Source organism: Cebus imitator, unplaced genomic scaffold, assembly GCF_001604975.1.
Source record: "Cebus imitator isolate Cc_AM_T3 unplaced genomic scaffold, Cebus_imitator-1.0 Scaffold275, whole genome shotgun sequence".
Classification (NCBI taxonomy): domain Eukaryota; kingdom Metazoa; phylum Chordata; class Mammalia; order Primates; family Cebidae; genus Cebus; species Cebus imitator.
In genome coordinates, this window is record NW_016107590.1 from 1,390,592 (window position 1) to 1,418,364 (window position 27,773).

The window sequence follows — 27,773 nt, forward strand, 5'->3', positions numbered from 1 at the left end:
TCTGTGTTGTTTTAAGCCAAGTTTGTGGTAATTTGTTACAGCAGCAATAGGAAATGAATACAAATGTTGACTTGATCTTATTGAGAACAATTTTGGTGGAGAGGGAAGAGGTAAACTGAAAGAAAATTGCAGTGGGATGATGACCAAAAGGTACAGAAAATACAGCAGAGTATCCATCTTTTAGGAAGTTTTTCTATATCTCATTTGACCCTCTAAGAAAAGACATCCAGAACTAGAGCTAAAGATCAGAGGTAATTTATTAGTTCAGCACCCAAAAATGCCAGGCGGTGTTGGGGCAGTACCAGAATGAGGCAACCATAACCTTCTACCTGTCTTTTGGCTGAATTGTGAGCAGGAGAGACACTGGAGAGTAAACCGTAGCAACCCATCATAGTCCACAGATACGTGCACCAGACCCATGACTCTTGTTCACCACAGAGACAGGATACTTTGATGCAGTGACCCAAAATCCTGCATGTGGAATAGATCTGGTATCTCTCTATCGACACAGAAATCCATGTTGAGCATGGAGGCATAATCAACAGAGAATTGCCTCTTTTGTTCGGTCTTCAGTTTAGGCACTGACGTTTTGTATTTTACCTCCCCTCTCAGGTTCAAAGATGACTACCAAAGCTAAACCTCTGAATTCTAAAGCCTACAAGGATGTAAAGCTTCAGGGAAAAGGGGAAAATATTAATATTAATGTCATACAAAATATGGAGAAGCAGCACATAGGAGAAGTGCCAGCTAATGGATTAGGAGTAATAAGAATTCAGCCATAGGCCTATGCTGAGAGTCATAGGCATCCCTTCCTTATGATGAAATGGTATATTTGAACTGAATTCCTGAAAGAAAACTTTCTACTCTTAGAAATATGGTAGGCCAAATATTAGTTGGGACTTTTATTAATGATTTAAGAACACCAAAAAGTTTAGATGTTACAAGTCAAAGGCAAATTGAGCCCATGGCCTCATTGTGCTACTTAGAATGCACTGTGGCCCAACTCCCCTCAGAAACCCTGATGGCTTTGCTGCAGCATTGCATTGCACGGAAGACCTCAGTGGTGATCCTGAGTCCTTACAAGGTCAAACCATGGCCTGGCCACTAAGGCAAAAGAGAGAGAAACCAAATTTTAGAAAACACTGCCTTAAAAATGAGTTAAAATGTACATTTGCATCATAAAACTAGGTTAACTGCCACCTGAGAAAGTCCTGTATTCAAAAAGACTTAATCCTGGACCCGGTAAGTGAGGCAGTTGCTGTATGTTCTTTGTTATGAATTTAATGCTTCAAAGAGAAAATGGGCATTAATTCATAATCTGGGTAATAAAGAGATGTCAGAAGTTGGGCAAGAACTGCCAGAGGAGCTATGTTTTAGGATTCCACTCCACACTTCATCTTGTGTTTTCTTGTAAAGGTATTCTCAAAATTAGGCCAGTTTTACTCTTTTAAGGCCAGAGGAGATTAAGATATTTAGAAATCATAGATTGTGGAATTTATTACCATTGTGATTGCTGACTTCTAGTATCAGCCTTTTGTTCTGCATGGCATCTCCCATCTTGGAAACTAGCGAGATTCCTGAATTTGGCAGTGATCCTGCTCTGTGACGCATTCTCAAGTTAGGGTTCTTACCAATGTCAGATTTCACTAGGCCAGTAATAAAGGAAAGTTTGAGAGAGCAAAGGATGTCACTAAGTTCACACCTAACACACAAAACAACCTGTCAGCTGGCAGGCACTAGCCAGCACATTCAGGGTGCTCATAGCCTTTCAGTTGGAAAGATAGTCTTTTAAGCCTCCTTACCTTACCAAATAACTTTAGTAGATAAAATTTAGTTATTCCCTCCCACTTTTGTTCTATTCATTTAAAGCAGTGATTTTTTAAAAATTTACGTATATGTGACTACATGGAAAATACATTACTATGTTTCTTGATGTTTTATGACGTGTACACAGTGAGACCACCAGATGCCTTCAAGAGAAATAAAGGACATTGCTGTCATTCTAACTAAATTGTCCAGAGGAGGAAAGAAGAAGAGATGAGTATGAATACTTAGGAAGAGGCATCACTTCGTCATGGGTGCGAAGCCTATAATTATGTGCGATTCCCTACTTAGACTTTTTAGTTATGCTGAACATTGAAAAACACTAAACAATGGGGAGGAGCAAAGAAAAAGGAGGAAATTTAAACATTCAACAGAACATATTCATCTAAATGGAGACATCGCCCCACCATAAGGGGGCAGTTAAGGGTTTGGTAGTCCTGCTCACTGGCTATTGTCAAATCATTTATTTTAACCATGGATTTGGGATTTTTATAAGTCTTCATTATTATTTTGAAGTCAAGAATGATCCCTTCTGCTCACAAAACATCACTTGTCATTATTTTTTTTAATGCTCTGACTGGTTTTGCATATCTGAAAAAGATAAATCTTTAAAACTTGGAAACAAATCTTTTTCCTCCCTGCCAAATCCATGATATGATCCCTTTCTATCACTGACAGCACCATCAGATAAGTGGACGTGCCTTGCTTGGTTAGAAGGATGCCGTTATTTTCAGCAGGAACAAGAATGTAGTTACAGACCCAGCCTAAGCTATGTTTAGGGCACGTTGTTACAGATTCTTTTTGGTTCTGTTCTAGAGGTACCTTCTTAAATTTGACATTGGAAATGCTCATTCAGGGCCAACGTCTCCCACAAATCGGGTGTCCCACAGGCGGGAAACACCTTCAGGACTTAGGAGGAGGCCTTCAAGACTTGGGCTGCAGCAGGAGACACAAAGACAAGAGACTAAATAAATACAGCCTCTTCCAGATTCTTAGGATCTTCCTCTGTTTCTCAAACTGGGGATGAGTTTACCCCAAAATTGGTGCTCAGAACAAATAAGGAGGCAAATCTGAAGATGTGTAAACCACAGAAAATTGGAGGCATAAGAAAATGAAATCTGGGATTCTGTAACAGCACCAATATTTATTGTTCTCTTCCATCATCTATAAGTAAAATGTGAAATAAGACAAAGGGAATCCGTTACACTATCTAAAGTTGTATCATTATTTTCTACTTTTCCCCAGCTTTTATTTTAAAAAATATGTATTTTATTTTATTCTTTCAGCAATCCCATGATCTAAATAGGGCAGGTATTACTATCCTTATTTCTGAGATGAGAGCAGTGAGGCCCAGAAAGAGGAAATGACTTTATAAGGTTATACAGTGAATCAGACAGCCCAAGGAATAATAAATAACCAGTTCTGCTCTTATTTAATCCAGAACATTTCCCTTCCTGGCTTGAAGCATTCCTTTCCTCTTTCTCTCTTTCGTGGTTTTCCTTTGAACATGATCCCTCACCAACTGTGGATGAGTCCATGTTCAGAGTTGCAGAGAACTGTTGTTTAAAGATCCCCCAAGGGGCCCTTTTCGATGCTTACCCGCCAAGCCCCTGTGATGGAAGTCCCTTAGAGGCAGCTGCTGGGATTCTTCTCACCTGAGACTGCTGTAATTAGCTCTGCTAACAACTGTGATCTGTGATTGAATATGGCTTGTCATAGTCATTGTTCACTGACAGACACAGATAAGAGCTGCATCTCGGTGAGTGGTGTTCTAAATGGTGTTCTCCACTTGATAAACTCCTGTAAGACACTTGTCAGGGTCACTCTTCTCAAACTCAGCTAGCAGCAGGCAGTGTCGCAGTAACACCTTCCAAAACCCCCAAAAGAGGCTTTAACAGATCCCCAGGGAGTGCACCGCCATGCACTGGGAGAGACTGTTTCTATTTTGACCTTGCCCAAGATAAAAAACATAGGTGTGGCCTTGCATGATTAAGAGAAAAGGCAGTCTTTTTTTTTTTTTTTGAGATAGAGTCTTGCTTTGTCGCCAGGCTGGAGTGCAGTGGCGCAATCTCGGCTCACTGCAACCTCCGCCTCCCGGGTTCAAGCGATTCTTTCGCCTCAGCCTCCCAAGTTGCTGGGACCACAGGCGCGTGCCACCACGCCAGGCTAATTTTTCTGTTTTTAGTAGAGACGGGGTTTCACCATGTTGGCCAGGAGAGAAAAGGCAGTCTTTGTCTTCCTGATCCTGGAGACTCCACAGTTTCAGATATTGCCCATAAGAACACTTGTAAATGAAAGTTATAATGGGTGTTACGTTCAGCCTATGCTTTTCAGAGCCTACACTCTTATTAGAAGCAAAACAAAATACTGCTTATGAACACCTGCTGGTGAGGACTGAGCCAAGAGGCAGTGTGGGCGTTGGATAGGAGGTGTTGCCCTAGCAGTAAATCCAAGTTGCTTACACCAAAGGAAGTGTTTCTAGGGAAGCTATCTGAGCAAGAGGTAAATACTTAGTCATTCAGAATAGTCCATAAATGACTGACTGCTTCACCTTCAACAAGGGGAGGTCTGATTGGAAAGTGCTCACAGAATGGTTAGATTGCGTTTCTGTCTTCAATCCATATTTGATCCACAATATACATTCCTTTATTAAGAAATTTAAGAAATTTGATTACTATCCTTATTTTTGAGATGAGAACAGTGAGGCCCAGAAAGAGGAAATGACTTTATAAAGTCATTTCCTGTCTGTAATCAAACTCTTGTTAACAGATGCAAAAAGCTACAATTGGGTTGCTGGACATTATTTTAACAAAAGTTTTTACATTCAAAATAACTTACCAGGCCGGGCACGGTGGCTCAAGCCTGTAATCCCAGCACTTTGGGAGGCCGAGGCGGGTGGATCACGAGGTCAAGAAATCGAGACCCTCCTGGTCAACATGGTGAAACCCCGTCTCTACTAAAAATACAAAAAATTAGCTGGGCATGGTGGTGCGTGCCTGTAATCCCAGCTACTAAGGAGGCTGAGGCAGGAGAATTGCCTGAACCCAGGAGGCGGAGGTTGCAGTGAGCCGAGATCGCGCCATTGCACTCCAGCCTGGGTAACATGAGTGAAACTCCGTCTCAAAAAATAAAAAATAAAAATAAAAATAAATAAAAAAAAATAAAAAATAACTTACCAAAAAAAGACCCATGCCCTTTTGTGGTCTCAGATAGTGTGCTGTCCAATTTCTATGCTTTTCCACCTACTCCCCAGGGCCATCAGGGAGTTGGTGAGCTTAATGATTATACTTCTTAACCATTTCTCAAATGTGTATCCTTGGTCGGGTGCAGTGGCTCACACCTGTAATCCTGACACTCGGGGAGGTCAAGGTGGGAGGATTGCTCAAGCCTAGGAGTTCGAGACCACCATGGGCAACATAGTGAGATCCTGTCTCTATTTTAAAAAATCTGTCTCCTTGTTTCAGTCCTCACTGCTGTTGCAGTAGTTGAAGGCTGCTTCATCTCTCAGCTACACATTGCAATGCATTTGCCTCCTAAATGGCCTCCCTTACTCACTGTCCTCTCACGCCATTTCCCATCTACCTCATCACCACTTTTAATTATCCTTCCAAATCACAGGTCTGATCATCTACTCACAGACCTGTCATGGCTTTACTTTGCCTCCAAAAATGAAAACCAAACCACATAACTTAGAATGGCAGTAAAAGCCCTGCATCTAGCTTCCATCTACTGTATCCCTCATGCATCCTAAACTATTCCAGATAACTTGCCCTTGCATGAAAGTACCCTCACTTTGAGTGTCTCTTTGAGTATACCTTCCCTCCTTTCATCCACAGCATCTTAAAAAAAAATCATCCTTTTTGAGTCAGCTCAAATGTCATTTCTTCCAGAAAATTTCCCACCACTTTCTTCCAATCTGAATCTCTTTCCTCCAAGTTCGTACAGCTCTATCTATCTATCTATCTATCTATCTATCTGTCTATCATCTATCTATCTATCACTGATTGTCTTTATTAAGAGATACAGTTTGCATATCATATAGCTCACCCATTTAAAGCATACAATTGAATGGTTTTTTGTATAGTCAACGAAGTTGTACAACTGTCACTACAATCAATTTTAGGACATTTCATCACTCCAAAAGAAACCCTGTACCCACTAGCAGTCCCCCATTTTCTCCATCCTTCCCCATCCCCAGTCCTAGGCAACCATCTGTTTTCTGTCTCTACAGATTTGCCTATTCATGACATTTTATATCAATGGAATCATAAAATATGTGGTCCTTTATGACCAGCTTCTCTTAATTAACATAGCGTTTTCGGTTTTGTTTGTTTGTTTTTGAGACAGAGTCCTGCTCTGTCACCAGGCTGGAGTGCAGTGGCACGATCTCAGCTCACTGCAACTTCCGCCTCCCAGGTTCAAGCAGTTCTCCGGCCTCAGCCTCCTGAGTAGCTGGGACTACAGGCACGCACCACCATACCCGGCTAATTTTTTTGCAGTTTAGTAGAGACGGAGTTTCACCATGTTGGCCAGGATGGTCTCAATCTCCTGACCTAATGATCCACCCGCCTCGGCCTCCCAAAGTGCTGGGATTACAGGCATGAGCCACCACGCCTGGCCAGGATAGTGTTTTTAAGATCCATCCATGCTGTAGTATGTATTAGTACTACATTCCACTTTATTGTTTAATAATAATAATAGTTTATTGTATGGGTATACCACATTTGTGACTGGCTTCTCTCACTTAGCACAGTGTTTTTAAGATCCATCCGTATTGTAACATTATCAGTATACATTCCATTTCACTGTTGATTAATAATAATAGTTTATTGTATGGGTATACCACGTTTATCCATTTATCAGTTGATGGATATTTGAATTGTTTCTACTTTTTAGCAATTATGAATAATGCCTCATCTAACACTTTGATTATACCTTCTATTATCATATGTGTGGCTTCAGGTTTTTGGTTGGTTGGTTGCTTTTGCCTGTGTCTGCTTTTATCACTTGATTATAAACTTCTGGAAAAAGATCATTATTTTCACTCTGAAACCTCCATACAGCAAGTATTCAATAAATGTTTAGCAGATGGATGAATGGGCAGATATTATAGGTTCTTACCATGTTGATTATGAAGAAGTACAAAGAATTCAGAATAAAAACATTAAACACAGTAATAACCCAAGGGTGCACAGTAAATATACCCAGTAAATTATAACTTTCAAAAACTGGTGGTTCTTAAATAAACTTTAATCTCTGCACTATTTCCTGGAATTTCACACATGGTTATTACAGTTGATTATTTCAGGGAGGCAGGTCCTCTTCTAATAATAGTTGTGAGCTAGCTGGACAGAGGCCTGAAAGACATCAGACTTTCTCTCCTGAATTAACTCCACAGTGTTTTGTTGTTACTCTTGACTTGACTGACGTTACTCTTCTAGCCTAGAGTAGTGGTTCTCAACTCTGGCTGAGCATCCAAATCCCCCACAGAGATTTTTCAAGGCATGATTATCTAAGTCCCACTGCCCAGATTATGATTCTGTCAGTTGAGTAGGGGCCGATGTGCTCACATGTTCAAATAACTTCAGAGACGTTTCTGATGCATAGTCAGGTTCAAGATTAACTATTTCGAAAGTCACCCTGAGGTTAAAAGAGAGAGAGAGAATTAATCTTATATACCATGTATGAGCACTTTACTCCTGGAGAGTATTTTACTCATCCTGAGATTATACCCATTAATACTACCTAACATTCATAAGATACTTTTTATTTAGAAAGAGGTTTGCAGTCATCTTTTATTAGCTAGGCTTGCTTGCTGGGTGACCTTGTACAAATCATATAATCCCTTTGTGTCTTAAATTTCCTCATACGTAAACTGTAGGCGGTAATACTGACCTACCCCCAAGGGATATTGTGGAAACTAATGGAGGACTGTAAAGCACTCAGCAAATATAAAAATGTTACATGCATGCTTATTAGACAGGTATGAAGTCCTAGTCACAACCTTTAAAATTGAAACAAATAGCAAAATAAAACACTTCAACAGTCCTTCCTGCAACCTTCATCATCATCTGTAAGATCCTTTTCTAACACAAAACTATTGTACAGCAATTCCCCCTTACCACCAAAACTAGTAAACAACACAGTCTGCTGTCACAAAGAAAGACAAGGCCAATAATGGCAGGCAGGTAAGTACAGCAAACACCCCTGAAGTATAATTTGCTAACCTTCTCCTATTCATCATTTGTAATCCAATTAGAGATTATACCTATAATAACACTCTTCTGAAAAATATTCTTAGAAAACATTTGTGTACATTCACACAGTCTTTAAACTGATGTTAACTACCCACTATTGATGGTAAGCCTGAAGTTGTTTTCCAGTTCACTGATGAGTCTTGCTAGTCTTGCGTAGCTACATTTAGCCTCTTCTCATCTCCTGCATGTGACTGAAATAGTATGTGGTCAAAATGGGACCTGGAGACCTATTTCAAGTTGGTGTGGGTGAGAATGAGAGGAAGAGGAGAAATCTCTACCCTGGGAACAAGGGGCAGGTCTTGTAAGGATGTTAACCCATGACTAAGTACTCATTTGCACTGTATTTTCAGCTTCTTGGAAAAGGGAGGCAGAAACAAATGTGGTTTTTCCATTTTCCATTTGGCTTTGAAAGAGTCACGTAATTTAAAGGGCCATGATTATTTTCTATAGTCTTGAAATCAAGGAAAATGTCATGGTGTTTTTAAAACAGGGCAGAAATCAGGGACAATATTCTTGTCTAGTGCTTGTTTTCCACATCTTTTAGGTGGGAGCCTTAAAAATCTTAGATGAAACTTAATCATCCTGGCATATTTTTCTTTCTTTCAAACTTCCTAAAAAAAAAAAAAAGGAAGAAAACCGAGCAAATAAACAAACATGGAGAAACATTCAACCTTTTATTTACAAATCTCCATGACTTCAGTCATAAAGGACAGTCTGTTGTGTAGTAGATTTTGGATTTTAAAATGTTCCATTTTGGCCAGGCACAGTGGCTCATGCCTGCAATCCCGGCACTTTGGGAGGTTGAGGCAGGTGAATCACTTGAGGTCAGGAGTTTGAGACCAGCCTGGCCAACATGATGAAACCCTGTCTCTACTAAAAATACAAAAATTAGGCAGGGTGCAGTGGCTCACGCCTGTAATTCCAGCACTTTGAAAGGCCAAGGCGGGCGGATCACCTGAGGTCAGGAGTTCAAGACCAGCCTGGCCAAACATGGTAAAACCCTGTCTCTACTAAAAATACAAAAAAATTAGCTGGGTATGGTGGCGGGCACCTATAATCCCAGGTACTTGGGAGGCTGAGGCAGGAGAATCTCTTGAACTGGGGAAGTGGAGGTTGCAGTGAGCCAATATGATGCCACTGTACTCCAGCCTGGGAAATGAACAAAATTCCATCTCAAAAAATATAAATAAATAATACAAATACAATACAAAAATTAGGTGTGGTGGCACGTTCCTATAATCCCAGTTACTTGGGAGGCTGAGGCAGGAGAATTGCTTGAACCAGTGAGCCAAGATCACGCCACTGCCTCCAGCCTGGGCAACAGAGTGAGACCCTGTCTCAAAAGAAAAATAATTTCTCCCTGTTTACTTATTTTTTTCTGGAATAACACTGAAATAAGGTGAGGGGCGTGTTATCAGATGGGCATCCTGATTATACTCTCCAGAATCTGCACTCGTTCTTTCCATCTTTATCCATGCAGAATTCAGGGATCCCACTTTTTCAGATCTCACATATGTCAGTTATTAGCTACATGATTGTAGGCAAGTCTCAACCTCTAAGTGCATCAGTTTCTTTAATCCATTAAAGGAGGAATAATAATATGTATCTCATTAGAGTGACACGAAGGTTAGAAAAGCTGATGTGTGGAAAAATACCTGTAGACTAAGCACATATTTAGTCAGCACATGTTAAAATAATGAGTGAATAGGAGAAGTCAGAGATAAGTCCAACCCCCATTTGCCCATTAGGCTGAAATCCATGTATTCATGGATTCATATCCATGTATTTTGGTTGAGCATTCAGCATCTTGAAAAACTCTCTCCTTTCCACTCTCCTGACCTTTCCGTACGATGGCCCTGCTGTAGTCAGACATTCTCCAAAACATCTTAAATTTGCCCCTTCTTATCTGTGTCATTCCCACTAGCCACCCTTTCATTTGCCAAAATTTTACCCATCCCTCAAGGGCCCTGTATCCCACCCTCTCTAGGAATCCTAGGGAACTCTCACCCTCTCCTCCTCTGAACCCTGGTCCTTGCTGTCTGAGCACTCTCAGAGACAGAATTCATGAACTGCTTATTGTCTCAACAGACTGCAGGCTCTTGCAAGGTAGAGGCCACATAGACAGTATCCACCTCTGTGCACCACCACCACACAGACTTTGGTGCCTTGCCAGGAATGAGTGAACAATTTCTTACCCTGCCCCTGGCTTTGCTCTTGGACAAACCACTTTGCCTGTTTCAGTCTCAGTTGCCTCAGTTGTGAAGAGAGAATAAATAAACAGATGTACTCCCCAGGTATGCTATGAAGAATAAACCAATGACTGAAAAGCAATTTGAAAATGTAAAATGAAATGCTATATATAAGTGTTACATAATCAAAATCATTTCCCTCTGTATTATGTTTTATTTGGCTTTATATCTTCAAATGCTTCATGGGTTTCAGAATTTCACAGATGTAGTACCATCCATATTAGCACCTAGATTATCTTGGGTAGTAAACAATTTTGTGTATTATAGCGCATGGCTACTTTTCTCTGGCATTCTTACATAAGAATCTGTCATAAATTGAGGTATTCATAATCAGTAATGATACAGTTAATTTCTAAGGGATAATCCAGCTTTTTCACTCTTTGGCTACTATTGTTCTCATACTGCTGTGTCAAGGGAACTAACTCCCATTAAGTCTAAAATCTAAGTGCCTATCATTAGTTATTGCTGTCATCTCCGTGAAATTGGTCATAAGTACCACTGCAGTTTCCCAGATAGAAAACTAAGATATGGAAGGTTAATGATATGCCCAAGGTCTCAGAATGAATACATTGCAGAGCTAGTATTCGAATATGCAGCTTCTGGGCTGGGTGTGGTGGCTTATGCCTGTAATCCTAACACTTTGAGAGGCCATGGCAGGTAGATCACTTGAGGTCAGGAGTTCAAGACCAGCCTGGCCAACGTGGGGAAACCCTGTCTCTACTAAAAATACAGATCAAAAAATTAGCTGGGTGTGGTGGTGCTTGCCTATAGTCCCAGCTACTCAGGAGACTGAGGCAGGAGAATCACTTGGACCCGGGAGGTGGAGGCTGCAGCAAGCTGAGATCATACCACTGCACTTCAGCCTGAGTGATGGAGCAAGACTCTGTCTCAAAAAAATAAATAAATANAAAAAAAAAAAAAAAAGAATCTGCAGCTTCTGTCTGCATTTCTTTGCTAAGACCTTTAGCTCAACCTCTTCAAATTGTGAACAACTTTCTCAGTAAATATATGTTGAGAGGTGGTAGGAACCAGGGAGAGGAAAAAAATATATCCACATAAGTAAAATTTTCCTCAACTCCAGGTCTGCTTCTACAACTCGTCCTGTTTTGGTAACTCATTCTCATTACACCTTCAAAAACTTTTGGTAACCAAAACTTTTAGAAGCTGTATTCTTCCTTAAAGAATGAGGATGGTTTCCTCTCATTTCCCCTTATAGACTGAAAGGACAATAATATAATGAAATTAAAATAAATGGGCAAGGTGTGATGGCTCACGCCTATAGTCCCAGCACTTTGGGAGATCAAGGAGGGCAGATCACTTGAAGACAGGAGTTTGAGACCAGCCTGATGAACATGGCAAAACACCGTCTCTGCTAAAAATACAATAATGAATGAAGCGTGGTCGCCCACATCTGTAATCCCAGGTACTCGTGTGGCTGAGGCAAGAGAATCACTTGAACTTGGAAGGCAGAGGTTGCAGTGAGCCGAGATTGCATTACTGCACTCCAGCCTGGATGACAGAGTGAGAGTCTGGGAAGAAAAAAAGAAAAAGAGAGAAGGAGGAGAGAGAAAAGAAAGAGAGAGGGAAGGAGGGAGAGAGGAAGGAAGGAAAGAAAGAAAGAAAGGGAAGGTAGGGAAAGAAGGAAGGAAGTGGGAAATTGAACATGTAAATAGAAAGAAAATGTAAGTTGCACATGTAAACAGGAATTGTTCATACCACACTTTTCCCATCTCAACATCATTTTCATCTCCTTTTTAGCAGTTAGTACTACTATAAATGCAATGCATTTGCAGTGCTTCATAAGCACTGTCATGATGTCTCCTTTAAGCAGCTACACATAGTGGGCTTATTCAGCCACTGCTGTTTTATAGGCAAAGAAGCAAGAGTAAACAAAGATGAGTGATTGCCAGGAGCACTCACCACAGTAGCTGCTAAGATTAGAACCCATGGCTTCTACCACTCACATCGTATTGAAATTTAGGAGATTCTAAAATATTGTCTCAGGATCAGAAAGAAGTGACAGTGCCTGAAGACAATCTTACCATCCACAGAAGAACAAATCTGGCTTCCATGGTCCCACCTGGATCTTCTCATTCCCAAGCCATCCTATAAATTTCATCTCTTTGAGTGAAAGAAGTTTCCTTTTGCAAAATAGGTTGGAACCAAACAAGTGATGTCTGCGTACAGATTTTCATGGTTCTCTGTTTGTTCCATACAGATAGAGTAAGCATGGGTAACTGGAGTAGTAACAGATCTCATTTTCCCTTGTAGACTATGGGCATGGCCCAAACTCAAGAGATGTTAGGGGCTCTTGCGAAAATTGATTACAGCAAAAGGTAGTACGGAAATACGAATATAGTCCGAATGTGCTGATTTTTCCATGTCTTCTGTTCTACAAGGGAAAATGAGACCTGTTACTTGTTCAGGAACCCATGGATGATCTTATCTGTCTGAAACAAACAGAAAACCTTGGAAATCGGGACATGAAAGTCACCTGTTTAATTCTAACTTGTTTCATGACAGGAAACTTTATTTCCTTTTTTCATCATGTAAATACTAAAGTAAGTACATTCACAAGCCAGTGTTTGGCTCCTATTTCCAAAATGATTTTAAAAATAATAATCAGCATCTACGAAAAACCTTCACAAGGTGCTAATATGATAAGCACTGTTGGCAAACTTTTTCTCTAGTTGTATTCTGAAGTGTGGTGGGGGAAAAAATCCAAAAGGTATATTTCTTCCATGAGCATTTCCTAATAATTCTAGTCAAAGATGATGTCTCATGGCAGCCTCCATTTTCATGGAGGCTGTTTGTCTTGGGCAAACAGAAGAGCACAATTTAAAAAACACATCAAAGTGGAATTCTGCTAGAATTAGGCAGGGAGTCAAGTTTTCTCTCTCTTTGGTCTTCTCTCCCGTATGGCTCTTCCAGCCTTGTCCCTCTCCAATCCAGACCTGGGCAGAAACCTGATGAATAAACCTCCAATCATGTGGTCTGCATCTAATGCTTTATGGGCAAAGGCCATTCTCCTAGCCATTCAGCAGCATGCTAAGGAACCTCCGGAATTGAGTCAGATGGTCTTCCTTGCCTGTAGCAGTCCTTTGGTTCACTAGCTAGAAAAGAAAGAACTTAGATATGGACAATTTTTGCATTACTGAGCAATTTTTCAGGGTCTGCAAAGGGCTGTCCATGCCCTAGTCTCTTGCCCTTCTGACAACCTTCCTATGGACCTTTCCCATCATCAGAACCTTCTCATGATGCAGGACCTTACAGAGGCCAGATGGCATTGAAATAACATCTGCAGCTCCCCTTCATGTGAAGAGTTGCCTGTACTGTGAGAGACCTTTAGGACTTCTGGGACCTGAATGAGACAATGGTCTGAAGTGGGCTTGGGCTGAAAGCAAGAGGTGAGTAGAGAAGGTAACAGGTCAGCAGGTTGCTTGACCCCTTTCTTGTTATGAGCAGGGATGCATTCCTTCTTACTAATATGGGTTGGGTGCCTACCCATGGCAAGTGCAGTTCTAGGCAGGGAGAGGCCCCTGCCCACTCAGAGCTGATGTCTAGGGCTTGCTTACATTCTAGGCTTCAGCAGGGAAAGCAAGAACACCCAACCCACCGCTTTTGATTCTGTTATTAGCCCAGAGCGCCTGTGCGAGCCGGTGCTGCAGCCAGGGTAGGGGCTCGGGAACCGGTTGACAAGATGAGCAGCATGGTCCTGGGGGCTTAGGCGGGAAGGGCCCACAGGCCATATTCCAGGGCTGTTCAGCCACGAGTGACCCCCGAGAGTTCGGAATCTGCGAGCTCGCCCAATGTCTCCATCCCAGCCAGGAGCTTGCAAAGGGGAAGGAGGCGGAAGCGCATAGTGGGACAGATGTGGTTCGTTCTGGGGCTTCCTGTCCACGAAAATGGATGATTCTAGCCCTCCCTCAACGGAATCCTAGCGGACCCAGAAGACAGCAGAAGTCACCGTAGAGAATGCCACCCCGCTCAGAGGGAGGGTCTCGCAGGTTCCGGCGTCGTCGAGCGCCCAAGCCCCTTGGTGGCCGCCAGCTGTGCCCGCGACGCCCTGGGTCGGGAGGAGGAGACCTCAGGCGCCGATAAGGTCCCCGTTGCGGGTGGCCCGGAAGGCAGGGGTGAGGATGGGGAAGTATGCTGAACTTTGGGAGGTTTGCGGGCCTGGAGTTTTGTTTCAGAGAGAACCAGATCGAGATGAGAACCTTTTCCAGGGAGCCCAGGTTTCCACCTGTGGCTGGGCGACCCGGTCCTAAACTCTTCCTTTCTGGGCCCTCAGCTTCCTCCGGCCGGGGCTCCTCTGGGGCCGCTAAGTTCCGCGCCGCCTGTGGGCGCCAGCTACTGGAGTGCCGATCCGCGCTGCGGTTGGCTTTTTGCTCCACAAGGCGAGGTGCGCGGCCGCTCCGGGGGCTCCTGATCTCTCTCAGCCAACTTCCTTCTGGGGCCGCCGCCTCCCTCCAGAGCCGCTAGCGTCCCACCCCGCAGCGCCCGCCGGCAGCCACCGCACTTCGCAGGAGCCAACTTCCCAGCCGCCGGCGCGTCTCCCCAGCCTGCCCTCGGACAGCGGCTGCGGGGCGGCCCCAGCGCCACCACGATTGACTGTCGCCTCCGCCAGTCATGAGCTGATGACGCCCTGGGGCTGGCTCCGCCCCTCCCGCCGCGCGGCCCCGCCTCCCCTCCGGAGCCTATTCGGCGCAGCCCGGCGTTCCGCCTCATTCGCTGAGCAGGTCCGTGAACTGTCAGCGCGCTCCGGGCGGTTAAGTCGCGGCTGCCGCCAGGCTTGCTGTACTCCTCCTGAGGTGCCCGCCGGAGCCAATGTGCCCCGGTCCGCTGGGGCGTGAGCAGCCACCGAGTGGGGGCAACTTGGGACTTAGAACCCACAGCAGGGACGTCGGTTTGCGATCGGGACTCAGCGAGGAGGGTGAGTGGCCGCGCGCCGAGCTAGCGGCTCCTCTCCGCGCGGTTCGGCGGCGGGCGAGCGGGGATGGGACGTGTCCTGGAGCTCCGCTGTCCGTTCGTCCGAGCGTGACCTCTGTGCGGAGGCCAGGGCCGGGCAGGATTCACTCCGTGCCAATATCCCCACTCCCGAACTTGTTGTTTTCAAAGCATCCCAACTCCGCCCGGGACGCGGCTCCAGTCCGCACCAACTTGGGGTAACTGACTTGGGTAGGTGGGGCCGGAACGCGTCCCCTGCCCCTCTGCGGCGACGACATGGAGAGCTGGGCGGCCTCCGCGCCCGCGGCGTGCGGACCGCGGTTCCTGAGAAATTACCCGCGCGGTGCCGCAAGATAAGACCCGCGTCCCCGTCTGGATCCCCAGGCTGAGCGAGCGCTTATGGGTTCAGGGTGGGTCTCAGCGCCAAACAGCTGGAGTGTTCAGCCGGGTTCCGTAGCGGAGGCTTCAGTGCCTTTGCAGCTACTGAGAAGAACTGACAGCACCGCTGGCTTTGAACTTTGTAAAGTAATTGCTTTCTATTGGCACTTGAATCCATGTCCCTCCTGAGGTGCTCGGACCTCCACATCTACTCGCTAGGGCTGTCCGAAGGACTTCGTTAGGACCAGGTGGGAGCTGCTGTCGGTTCTGGTGCCCAGAGCCCCGGAGAATCCTAGAGGCTGCAAAAGGGATCGCCAGCCTGGTCGGTTGGTGTTTGAGCACCTGCGTGTTTAAGTGATGAAGTTGAGTCAGGAATTGACAGCAAAGAACTCAAGGTTAAACCTGACACTCCGTTTGTGACTCGGTCTGGGTTAGATTTTTTTTCCCCCCTTAATGCTAAGGGAGTAAAAGCAGCTTGTTTTTCCGAGGCCAACTACATGCATGTTGTTTATATTATGTGTGGACTAAATAGATTCAGTACGATGTTTTCTTGTAATTCTTATTTGACGTGAATGAGAGCTTTTGAAAATACTAGACAGTCAAGTCCAGAATTTGGGGATGTTTTAACCTTTGGAAATACGTGAAAATGTTGAGATATATAGTTCTGTATGTGTATATGTAGATGTAGATGCGCATATACACACATATATACGTGTATATGTGTGAGTATGTGTATGTTTATAAAATTAATAGGTGAATGAGGTAAATATATGAAGGGGAAACTCAACCTTGAACTTCCCTTGGGTCACAGAGATGGACTCTTTGAGCTGTGGGGTGTTAGTGAGTGTGTATGCGTAAGCATGTCTGCATCTGCCTGGTCTGTCTGGGTCAGAGTATGTCCGTGAACTTTACGAGCGTTTGGTTCAATACCATTCGGTGCAGATTCCGCGTTCCTGTTTTACAGCCCAGCAGCCGCCAGCCAGCCCATCTGTTAAAACATAACATGTACACTTCAGTCCGAGCACTGGGGTGGAGCGTGGGTAGGGGGCAACTCTTAGCAGAAACAACATGCTACAAACAAAGCCTGCCTCACAAGTTCTATTTTCATTCAATATTTGCCCTGAACTTGCAGTTTTGGTGAGGGAGAGAAGGAGATGGAGTGTTTGTCTCTACAAACGGCAAACTGCATTTTGTGCAATAATTATAGCCACGGCTTGGGGAAGGGGATCTTGTAGGAGAAAAAATAATAATAAACCCTCTAGAAATGTGGTGCTTGTCATATCACCATGCAACACTGGTTTACAGCTTTGCAGTATGGCATGTATATCAGAAACCATTTGCTTTTGCTTGTTAAAAGAATGCATTAAAACTAAAACGTTTTTAACAAAAAAAAAAAAAAAAAAAAAAAAAAAAACACCTTAATAGAAATAAACAGAGCTTTATTGCAGAGGCTATAGTTAAGACTGCCGTAGTAATTAATGAAACACGCTTTTAGGAATTTATAACTTGGACATATATTCATATTCAGTCTAATCATTAGTTGCAATGGTATACAATTTATAATTTAAAAATAATAAAAAGGCTTTATCACAAAAATTCTGATGACTAAAAGGGTATGAGAGGAGTATAATAGCTTAATAAGTTCTTGCAGCCAAGTGACTGATACTTTAAAAAACAATAAATTCCTTTAATAGCATAATTACTTTGGTGGCAAAATAAAGGCAGTATTTTTGAGAAGCATAGTTGATATTTTTCCCAATAATTTTATGCTCATAATTACATTTTAATAATGGTGTTCATTATATATGAGCAGAATAAACTGTACTGATTTTTAAAAACTCATCACAAGAATTATTGTTTTCAATTTTATGGTATATAAACCCTTTGGGGAAAACATGCAAAACACCAATCTGTGAGTGTCTTTAAATTTCTAATGGACTATATAGACATAATAATTTTCCTACCTTGATATGAATCATCCAGATTAACTAGGCTGTTTCTTAGAAATTCAGTTCTTGGGCTGGACTTCAGTTCCAGGGTTTCAATTTAGGAGTCTGGGGTGGAGCTTAGGAATCTGCATTTTCACAGGCACCCCCAGCTGATTCTGATGCCAAGGATCCCTTCATTGTACTTTGGGAAACACTGGAATGGTGTTAATGACATAAAAGAACAATTATAGTCTATGAGTTGATTTAACAAATAATTGTTCAGAAATGTCCAGGTAGCCTTTACTGGCCATGTGAAATTTATAGGCAATGTATTAACTCTGTCTTCAACAATGGGCCTCTTTTGTCCTATGTTTGAAAGTGTTTTGGAATCATCAGCTATACCTATTCCAGGTCAGCACTGATTCTAAGGAAGTCCGCCTGATGAAACAAGACCTGATTAATTTAAGACCACCCCCCACAACACCAGTCTTAGTTCCTTCATGCCCCACTCTGAGTTCGGTGGAGTCCTGGGATGCTCTGGGAGTGACTTTGCCAATTCTAACTCACATGGTTGAGCATTTCCTTCTGAAAGGTAGAATCCTCATCCTCATGAGACACCCTTTTTCTCTTTAAAAGCTGTTCTAGAACAAAGCCCAGCACCTCAGCTAGGCTACTACTGACTATATGAGATCTAGGATCTCCTTGGGAAGCTGTGGCTGTTTTGCTTGTGGCCAGGAAGAGTGGCTCAGGCCACCCACCCAGAGGCCCAGGGATTCTTATTTTCTGAAAGTCACCTTAGGAGTATTTTGAGCTGCGTAATTAATTGGGTAAATAGATTTTCTCATTGTAACAGAGATGTGGGTTGAGAATTGTTTGCTACCTCTCCTTTCGCTGAGATCACTGTGAATTTTTGTTAATTACTGCCAATTAGTTTTTTATTTATCATTTGATACTGACATTTGGATTCTGTTCTCCTATTTCAGACTGGCATAATTCTCCATTTAAGACTCCTAAATAAGGTTTGAAAGACAAAGGATCTATCAGAAGTTACCCTTCCCTCTTTCTACCATCCAACTACCTAAAAATCCAAATGACTTCTTTCAGAGGTGAGAAGTATCCTGATAACAAAAGGATGTGGATAGGCCGGGGTATTGAACTTGGATTGTTCCAGACCACTGGATCATCATGGGACTTTTAGAGAGTAATTTCCGCTTAAAGAAGCACTTGGCAGGCATGTTGATAGGTCACTTATCTTAACAATCCTTTGAAGACAATGATTTTTTTCTACTTTGTTCCAGATGAGCAAACAGCAGCTGCAAAAAGATAATATTTAGATCTTGTCTTTCATATTCAAAGATGACACCAATAACTGAAAAGTTGGCCTTGCATTTTAAAAGGTTTTTATTTTGCATCATGGTGATATGCTAGGGTTACGCTTAGTCATTCACATCATCTACAATTTTTTAAACTTTTTCTTCAGATTTTTCCTTATACTGAATGTGATCTTGTAATAGTTTTCCTTATGAAGTTAACTACCATATATAATAATTAGTTCAAGCCAGCCTTGACCCAGAGAGGCAAATAATTTGCTTAAAGTCACAGATTACAAAAGCAGCAAAGCCTACATGTAGAATCCCTTAGACCTGTGTTTCAGCCCTGTGCTGTTTTCTCTATTGTCATGTTAAACTGCTAATGCTTTTACTCTGGCAAAATAGAGTTGCTTATGTTCATATGCTTAGCTTCTGTGAGACTGGATAGACTTAGAAAAATGGAAAAGCCTAAAATATACTATCCAGGGCCCCTGATCATACAATGGGACTGATTTCTGCCCAGTTAAAAAACTATAGTAGAATGCTATTTTTCTTGAAACTGGGCCATAGGTCGTTGCAAGCTTCTAAGCAACAATTCTATTATAACTTTTTTTTTCTAGCTATGGCATTCTCCTGGCACATAACTTTTCTTTAACAAATTCCTTTCAAGTTTTTTATCCTTCTTTTTAACCCTTATTCCCATAGCAAAATCCACTTGTAAAAAATTTACTTTTTAAGTCAATCTGCCCTCTTAACATCTCCCAGTTCTTCCTTTTTAGCCATTTTACTATTTCTCCTCCAAAATGCCCCCTCAAGTTCCTAACCTTCACTTTAGTTTTTTGGGTCTGGTAATATTCTTTAATATAAGACAGTCATTGAGCTACAGAAGTTTCACAACAGCTTAAGCTTGTGGATTTAATGACAGCAATAGTATGAAAAAAGAAAAAGATGAAGGGTAATATTGAAGTCATGTTGATATGTGTATCATATTAGATATTCCCAGCTTACAGTGTCAGTGGGAAATTTAAGATCCAGATGAATGAAGTGGCAGATGCACTCATCTGTGGCCTCACAGACATTCCTGATACAAGCTGAAAAATATAACTGAAGACAGCATCCTGGGTTACAGAAGGAACACAAATGTTAAGCTCTGAGAAAAGAACTGGACAAAAAGTGAAGGGTCGGGGGTGGGATGGGTAGCGTGGTAGAAAAGAAATACCTCCAGTAAAATGCCAGATAGGGTGGTAAGAAATTTATAGAGGCGTAGATGGTTTGGGGTTTCCTGGGGGTATTGATTCTGTTTTATATTGTCTTCACAACCTGCTCACCCTGCTTGCTTTAAATAATTTATTACAGCAGCAGGCCTTCCCCTGGTTAGTTTCTTTTTTTTTTTTTTTTTTAATAACTTTTTCCTTCTCATCTCTGGGTCTAATCAGAGGCATATATAGTAGTGTGGCTGCTCTGGAGAACTTAGGAAAATCTGTGATCAATATCACTATATTATAAAGCCGTGGTTGTTCTGTTATATTTTGCAGGGTTTTCTTCCCTGTTATATTAACTCAGTATCTATGTTTTAAACAATATTTTATTAATCTTTGCATAATGTTACTTCTGCGCTTATTCCTCTTGGCTGGAACTATCTTTTGAGTAATCTATCATTGAACCATCATTGATCTAATGATGTATTTATTGCTCACTATTGCAGTACTGGCAAGAAACCCAGTATGGTTCTAAAAATTTGATTAAAAAGAAATCAAGTTTTTGCAATGCATAGCCATCCAATTATGTTAGGAGCTGCTGAGTATATTTTATGCTAAAATATACAAACACATTTCAAATGAGCAAAATGTGCTATTTTTGAAGGCTTTTAAAACTTTGCTATAAAATAATAGAACAAGAAGAGGCCTCATAATTGGGAAAATTATGACTGCACTTCCCACTCCTGCCAAAGGTAAGATATAGTATTTTTTCAGATTATACCCTTGAACACTAACATAGACAGACTTATCTTTTTAATTGACAATAATGAAAACAGTGGCAATAAGAACTAGCTCCCAGTCCTTAAATGATATTTCAGGTAACCATTACAAATGAAAGTGAACTGAAATTAATTCACAAATACTAATTGAGTACCTATCATGGGTAGTACTTCTCTACTTAACCAATTCAGAATTCAGTTCAAGTATTAGTGCCTTTGAGAAGCTTTTCCCTGTCCCTGTTTGATCTGATGTCTTCTTCAGGCAGAACCCTTATCTCCTGTATTCTCCCTCTTCAGCCCCTTGATGGCAGGGACCACACTTTTCATCTTGTAGCTTCTCAAGCAAGGTTACTCAAGAAACAGTTGCTGGGTGCCCTAGAGGCTATAAAGAATTACAAGTGAACATTTACAAGGTCTTAAAATGATTTGCATAAAGATAGTTCACCAAAAATTTGAATGGTAGCAATAACTGAATCCTAGTGCTCAACTTCCAACTTCAGCAGTGATCTCAGCACGTCATAGAACTATTATATCATCCATTCCTGCTCCATACATCTCCAGTGTCCCTCTGTTTCATTTCTGCCTTGCCTCCTCCTCTCAGTACCTTCCTGTGTGTCTTCTTCAAGGATGTCTCCAACTCTCACACTAGGCTAGGTCATCTCTCCTGGTTTCTCTTTTGTTCCCATACCCCTTGTCATATCTTGAAAAGGCAGCTGACTCAGGAGTCTTACTTTGAAACTTGGGACAGCTTCTTTCTAATGTCATTTTAAATTGAAGATGGCTTGGTTCCTTTTGTCATCCAATGCAGGTGACTAAGCTTTCACTGTGGGAGGTTTAGGAGACTTTGAAGAGCAAAATGGTGCCTGGCTTGGAGGCTGCTGATGTCCGAAGCTCAGCACGAAGGGGAAGCTTGACATTTGTTAAGGGAAGCTTTTTTTATTTTTTATTTTTAGTTATTTATTTATGAGACAGAATCTCGCTCTGTCACCCAGACTGGAGTACAGTGGCATGATCTCGGCTCACTGCAACCTCCACCTCCTGGTTCAAGTGATTCTCCTGCGTCAGTCTTCCAAGTAGCTGGGATTACAGGTGCATGCCACCACACCCAGCTAATTTTTGTGTTTTTTGGTAGAAACACGGTTTCACCATGTTGGTCAGGCTATTCTCAAACTCCTGACATCAAGTGATCTGCCCGTCTTAGCCTCCCAAAATGCTGTGTTTACAGGTGTGAGCCACCGTACCCAGCCTGAAGGAAAGTTTTTTAAAAAATAATTTCAGCAGATTTTTATTTTATAAACTAATTTTTTAATACAGTTGACCCTTGAACAACACAGGTTTGAACTGGCACAAGTTCACTTATAAGCATATCAAAAATACAGTATTGGCAGGGTTTGAAAGCCACATATAGGGAGGACAGGTTTTGTATGTACATGGATTCCTCAGGACCTAATGGGGGACTTTACTGGTAGATTTTGTTATATGTGGATTTCCTGGAACCCGTCCCTCGTGTATACTGAGGAAAGTCTGTAGTTTTCATTTGTAAATCTCCTTTTCTTTAGAAAGCACCCTCTACATGGTCATGTTTAACACATGGTCTGATGGCTTAGGTAAACACTAGTCCTGAAAAATGGGTTACTGAGGTCATGTACAGACCATGCATCCATGTGTACAGACCAAGGATCAGGTGAATTAAGTATAACTACCTGAAGTATGGGCCATCAGGATACCCTTTTTTGTATTGGATCTTACAGGGCTTTAAATGATTGCAAGAGATTAAGTCCCCTATTTTCTGTCTCATCTGGGAGATTGAGCCTCACTTAACATAGGTGCTTTGTTCTCATACCTGCAAAGAAGATAAGAGAACTGAATGGTTAAACCTGGAAGGTACTTACACGTTTAAGGCCACAGAGATGATGAGCAACCCCAGATTAGGTCATGAACTCAAATGCTGGTTTCTGTTGGGTCTTAGAAATCAGGAGCACGTGTTTCTTCATATCCCTGGGCTTCTGCTTTCGCCTATGGATCCAGAGGCTGGGAGGACTCAAGGGACGTTCCAGATGAGGGTGTAGAACCAAATATGTGTGGACTCTTTCCTGCAACTAGTAGATGTTCTCCTTGTGGAAATTTGCTTTGGCATTTTCCCATATCTGCTTTACAGTATCCTAAATATTAAATCCTATTCCTCTTACGCTTGGCACATATGAGGTTCTCAATCAGAAAGTTCTTACCTTTTGTTTTCCTAATTTCAACTTACCTCCTTAATTCAGCTTCCACCTTCCAATAACGTTTTCTTTCTTTGATATTCTCTTTCCTCATCTTTTCAGGTAAGACCTCCACTTTATAAAAGCTCTGTTACCATCAGTGTCACCATTAATCTTTTCCCTTCGAGAGTAATTTTCGACCATTCTCAAAGGACTTGCTTAGAGCATTCCAATGTGATTTTCTGATGGGACATTACGTGCTCTGACAGCCTACACAGTAAAAATGTGATTAGCCACACAAAACCTCAGTTCTCACCAACCTTACCCATCCTTGCCAGTGACACCTCCCCCTTATTTGTCTAATCACTCTTACTACCTCCCGCTCACTTATCGTTAAGAAGCAAGGTCACATGGCTCAACTAGCAACATGCATGTTCACTACAACCAAGGAGATGAGGTTTTCTACAAAATCAAAACAAGTACATACAGAATATGGAGAAGAAGGGCAGGCCTACCCTGATTTCTTTAAAAACAGGACATGTGGACTGATGTGTCTTTTGTTGATAGATTCTTAATTTGTTGTTTTCACTAGCTGTTCCTCTTTTGAGGCTGAGTTATTACTTTTATAGCTAATGTCAACAGTTGTCACTTTTTTCATTCCCTTTAGAATTATTCCCAGTGAGTTTTGGGTTTTTCTTCTTCATTTATTTTACTTTATTTTTTGTGTTTTGGGTGATCTACCTAATTAAGTTGTGTTGTTTCTAACCTCTTCATTATTTATTTTTCTACCACTCTCCTGCCCCTGGCAACATCTCACAGTTAGATACAATCCTTACACTCAATGAATTTCCACTTTCACTGCAAATTAGTAATGAAGACATTAAGTAGAATCCCGATAGTGACCCTTTCAAGAGCTAAGGCATCATTTACTATTCTGTTTTAATTATGGTCTCTTAGCAAATTTTTACCAGTTATAATGTTCACCCCATTTTCCAAGTAATGTTTCTCAAATACTGTATGAAATTGTAAAATCTGTGTGTATTATATTTTCTGCTCTCCATTATGTGCAAAATTTATAATTCTATAATTTTCTTGTAGGAAAAATGCTGATTAGACTGGAATGGTTAATTTGGTTTCAAGCCATTCTGCTTTTTGCTTATTGTGAACCATTAGACATTTATGTAATCTTTTATTTGACTTCATTCCTCACCCCCACTATCAGTTCCCCAAGAAGTAATCCTACTCCATCCCTTCCCTCCACAGTCAGTTATCATCTATGCTTTATGTATGTGTGGCGGGGGGTTGTTAAATGGATATTTTTTCTGGTCCCTAATATATTCACTTTTTAAAACTCTACATGGCTGAAAAAAAAAATAGCCAGTGTCATTTGATGATATCTTAGTCTGTTTGGGCTGCTGTAACAAATAGACTTAGTAACTTACAAACAGCAAAAATTTGTTACTCACAGTTTTGGATGCTGGGAAGATCAAGATCAGGTGCCAGCAGATTTGGTGTCTGGGGAGGGCCTTCTTCTCCACAGGTGGTCCCTTTTCACTGTAACTTCACATGGTAGAATGGGCTAACTAGCTCTTTAGGGTCTCTTTTTATTTTGTATTATTATTATTGGTGTTTTCTTTTGCGGGGGAGGACAAGGTCTCATTGTGTTGCCTAGGCTGGAGTGGAGTGGCACAGTCTCAGCCCTCTACAGCCTTAACCTCCCAGGCTCAAGCGATTCTCCCACCACAGCTTCCTGAGTAGCAGCAATCACAGGTGTGTGCCGCCCCACCCAGCTAATTTCTGTATTTTTTGTAGAGACATAGTTTAACCGTGTTGCCCAGTCTGGTCATGAACTCCTGAGCTCAAGTGATCTGTCCAACTTGGCATCCCAAAGTGCTAGAATTATAGGCATGAGCCACCACAACTGGCCTAGGGTCTATTTTTATAAGGGCACTAATCCCATTCACAAGTACTCATAATCAATTCTCAAAGGCCCCGCCTTCTAATACTATCACATTGGGGATTAGGATTCAGTGTCTTTTTGGCAAGATATAAATATTTAGACCATAACAGAGGATCAAGATTTTTTTCTCTTTTCTGTTCAGGTAAGTCTGCCTCTTTACAATATTGCACCTCTTCTCTGGAATGCTTCTCCACCTTAAGCCTCTTGTCCCTGTACAGCGTGAAGCTGCTTTTGCTTCCTTAACATCTAGCCTGTGCCTGGGGTCTGTGATAGCCCTATGTGATCTCTGTTGAAACTCTTGTACTTGGATAAGAGCTGAGTTGGCTGCTTATAGCAACAGAAGACCAATGAAAAGTGTTATTTGTTTAGGTCATGGGAGAAGAACAGATGTCCCAGACAGGTGGGAAGCGAAAGTCAAAGTTATTAAACAGGTAGGGAAAGCCACAAACAGATTATTTGGTACTGGCTACTCCTGCTAAAGTACCATCTTTCTGTTGTGGTTTCTATGGTGTTTACCTTTGGGCTCTTCTGAGTGACTGCGCCAGTGTTGTAAATTAAAATGCTGTCTCATCTCATATCCTAGGATTCTTGAGATCACTGGGCTAGAATCAGAGTCCTAGTTCCTGTCCTAGACCTTCTAAGAGACAAAGAAATTAGTGATGTTTCCAAATGGAAATGTCCACATGGAAGTAATGTGGTACTAGGATATCTTCTGCATATAAAACAAAAGACTCCAACTCAAATTGACAAAAACAGTAAGGAAGTATATTATCTCATGTGAGAAGTAGGGCAGATGGCAGGATTGGTTGATTCAGTGGCACAGTGACATCATCAAGGAAATAGGGTCCTTTCATCTCTCTGCCTCTGTTGTCCTCAGGGACCATTCCAGTCTGAGACTGGTTCTTTTCTTATTTTCTTATTTTCTTCAGCAGTTTAGATGTCACTTGCAGAAAAGACAATATCTACAGCACACAAAATGGGTCTGCTGCCCTCACTCCAAGGTCTCCTTCTGAAGAATATGAAAGTATTTCTAAGAAGAATACCAGAGGAATTCTCAACTCACTGATCAGAACTGGTTCGCATGCCCTTCTGTCAATATCACTAGCAAAGGACCACCATCATTGCCTGAGGGAGGGAGGAGGTGAACTTGAACAAAATTAGGATTCCGTTAGCAAGAAAGAAGTATGTATACATATGTTTGGGGGATGGGGTAGGGAGCTAGATGTTAGCGAGCGGTGTGTCTACTACTTGTTGTGACTTGGAAAATAACTATGAAATTCCCCTCATGACTATCTGGATACAAAAAGGCAAGGCCTAGGCAAGAGAAAAGCCACAATGCAGACTAATTAAGGACAGAGAAATGTGCCAAAATCAATAATTATTCTGATTGGAACAACAATAAACTCTAATGAACTTGAATGTACTAATTTATATCTATTTGTATTCAATAAGTGTATGATCTCTACTAAATAAAAAAGATTAAAATAATTTGCTTATTTTTCAGTAATTCTACATTTCTAGCATATTATTTTGCAGTATAGGCTATCTGAATATAAAATTTTTATTAACTTTATATATCATAGCATTAACAATACTGATAATTACTGATGAATGTAAACGGCCATTATTTATTGAGTACCCTTTTACAAATTAGGATTTTAGCATTCAAGAGGAGCTAGTAATTTGCTTAGGTCACAGAGCTACAAAGTGGCTAAGCTAGGATTGGACTCAGAGTCAACTTGCTCTCCATGGTTTCCCTGTGCTTGGAAGACAATCCTAAGACTACCATGGCTTACAGGGCATTAGGGTAATCAGGCCTGCTTATCTCTGTGACCTCATCACTTGCCCTCTGGCCCTCACTTAATTTTCCAACCATACTGCCATGTTGTTAGTCTAATGAACCAGTCTCATTCCCACCTCTGGTTCTTTGCACTTGCTGTTTCCTCCACATGGATCACACATCTTTAGTTGGTGTAGTGACATCCTTTCCATTCAGGCCTTTGAGTGTTTCCTCTTCGTAGGTGCCTCCTAGGACTACCCCATCTGATCTGTTAGGATCCCTTGCACCACCAGTTTTCTGTTCCTGCATTTTCATTCCTTCATGGTACTTGCCACAATCTTTTTTTTTGAGATGGAGTCTCGCCCTGTCACCCAGGCTGGAGTGCACTGTCACAATTTTGGCTCACTACAACCTCTGCCTCCCAGGTTCAAGCAATTCTCCTGCCTTAGCCTCTCTAGTAGCTAGAATTACAGGCCCCCACCATCATGCCTGGCTAATTTTGTATTTTTAGTAGAGACAGTGTTTCACCACGTTGGCCAGGCTGGTCTTAAACTCCTGACCTCAAGTGATTTGCCTGCCTCAGCCTCCCAAAGTGCTAGGATTGCAGGCACAAGCCACTGCACCCAGCTTCACAATCTTATATAATTTGCTCATTTGTCTACTTGTTTTTATCTGCCTTCCCTGCTAGAATATAAACTCCATGAAGGTAGAGACCCTAGCTGTTTTGTAAGACAAATGAACAAACCAGTGAATAAGTTAATGAAGAAATGAATATTTAGAAGTTTTGACCTCTAATAATCCAGTCTGTATCTTCTACTCTAGGAATAAAGTAGGATGCCAATTGTCATTTGAGCTGAGTGTATCCCTCTCAGATTTTTTCCTATAAAATTTGAAAACTAAAAAAAAAAAAAAAACCTCATCATTTTATAAGGCTTTGGAGAGCTACCAAGGCAGATTGCAT

At 41.8% G+C, this 27,773-nt stretch overlaps 1 protein-coding gene across 1 annotated transcript in view; it reads left to right on the forward strand.

Moving 5' to 3' along the window:
* The first annotated feature begins 13,986 nt into the window (after nucleotides 1-13,986).
* Nucleotides 13,987-27,773, forward strand: part of MARCHF3 (membrane associated ring-CH-type finger 3) — a 153,860-nt gene continuing 140,073 nt past the window's right edge. The window contains exon 1 of the mRNA XM_017501002.2: nucleotides 13,987-15,263. The gene's annotated coding sequence lies outside the window, so the exon portion shown is untranslated. The remainder of the gene's footprint in view (nucleotides 15,264-27,773) is intronic.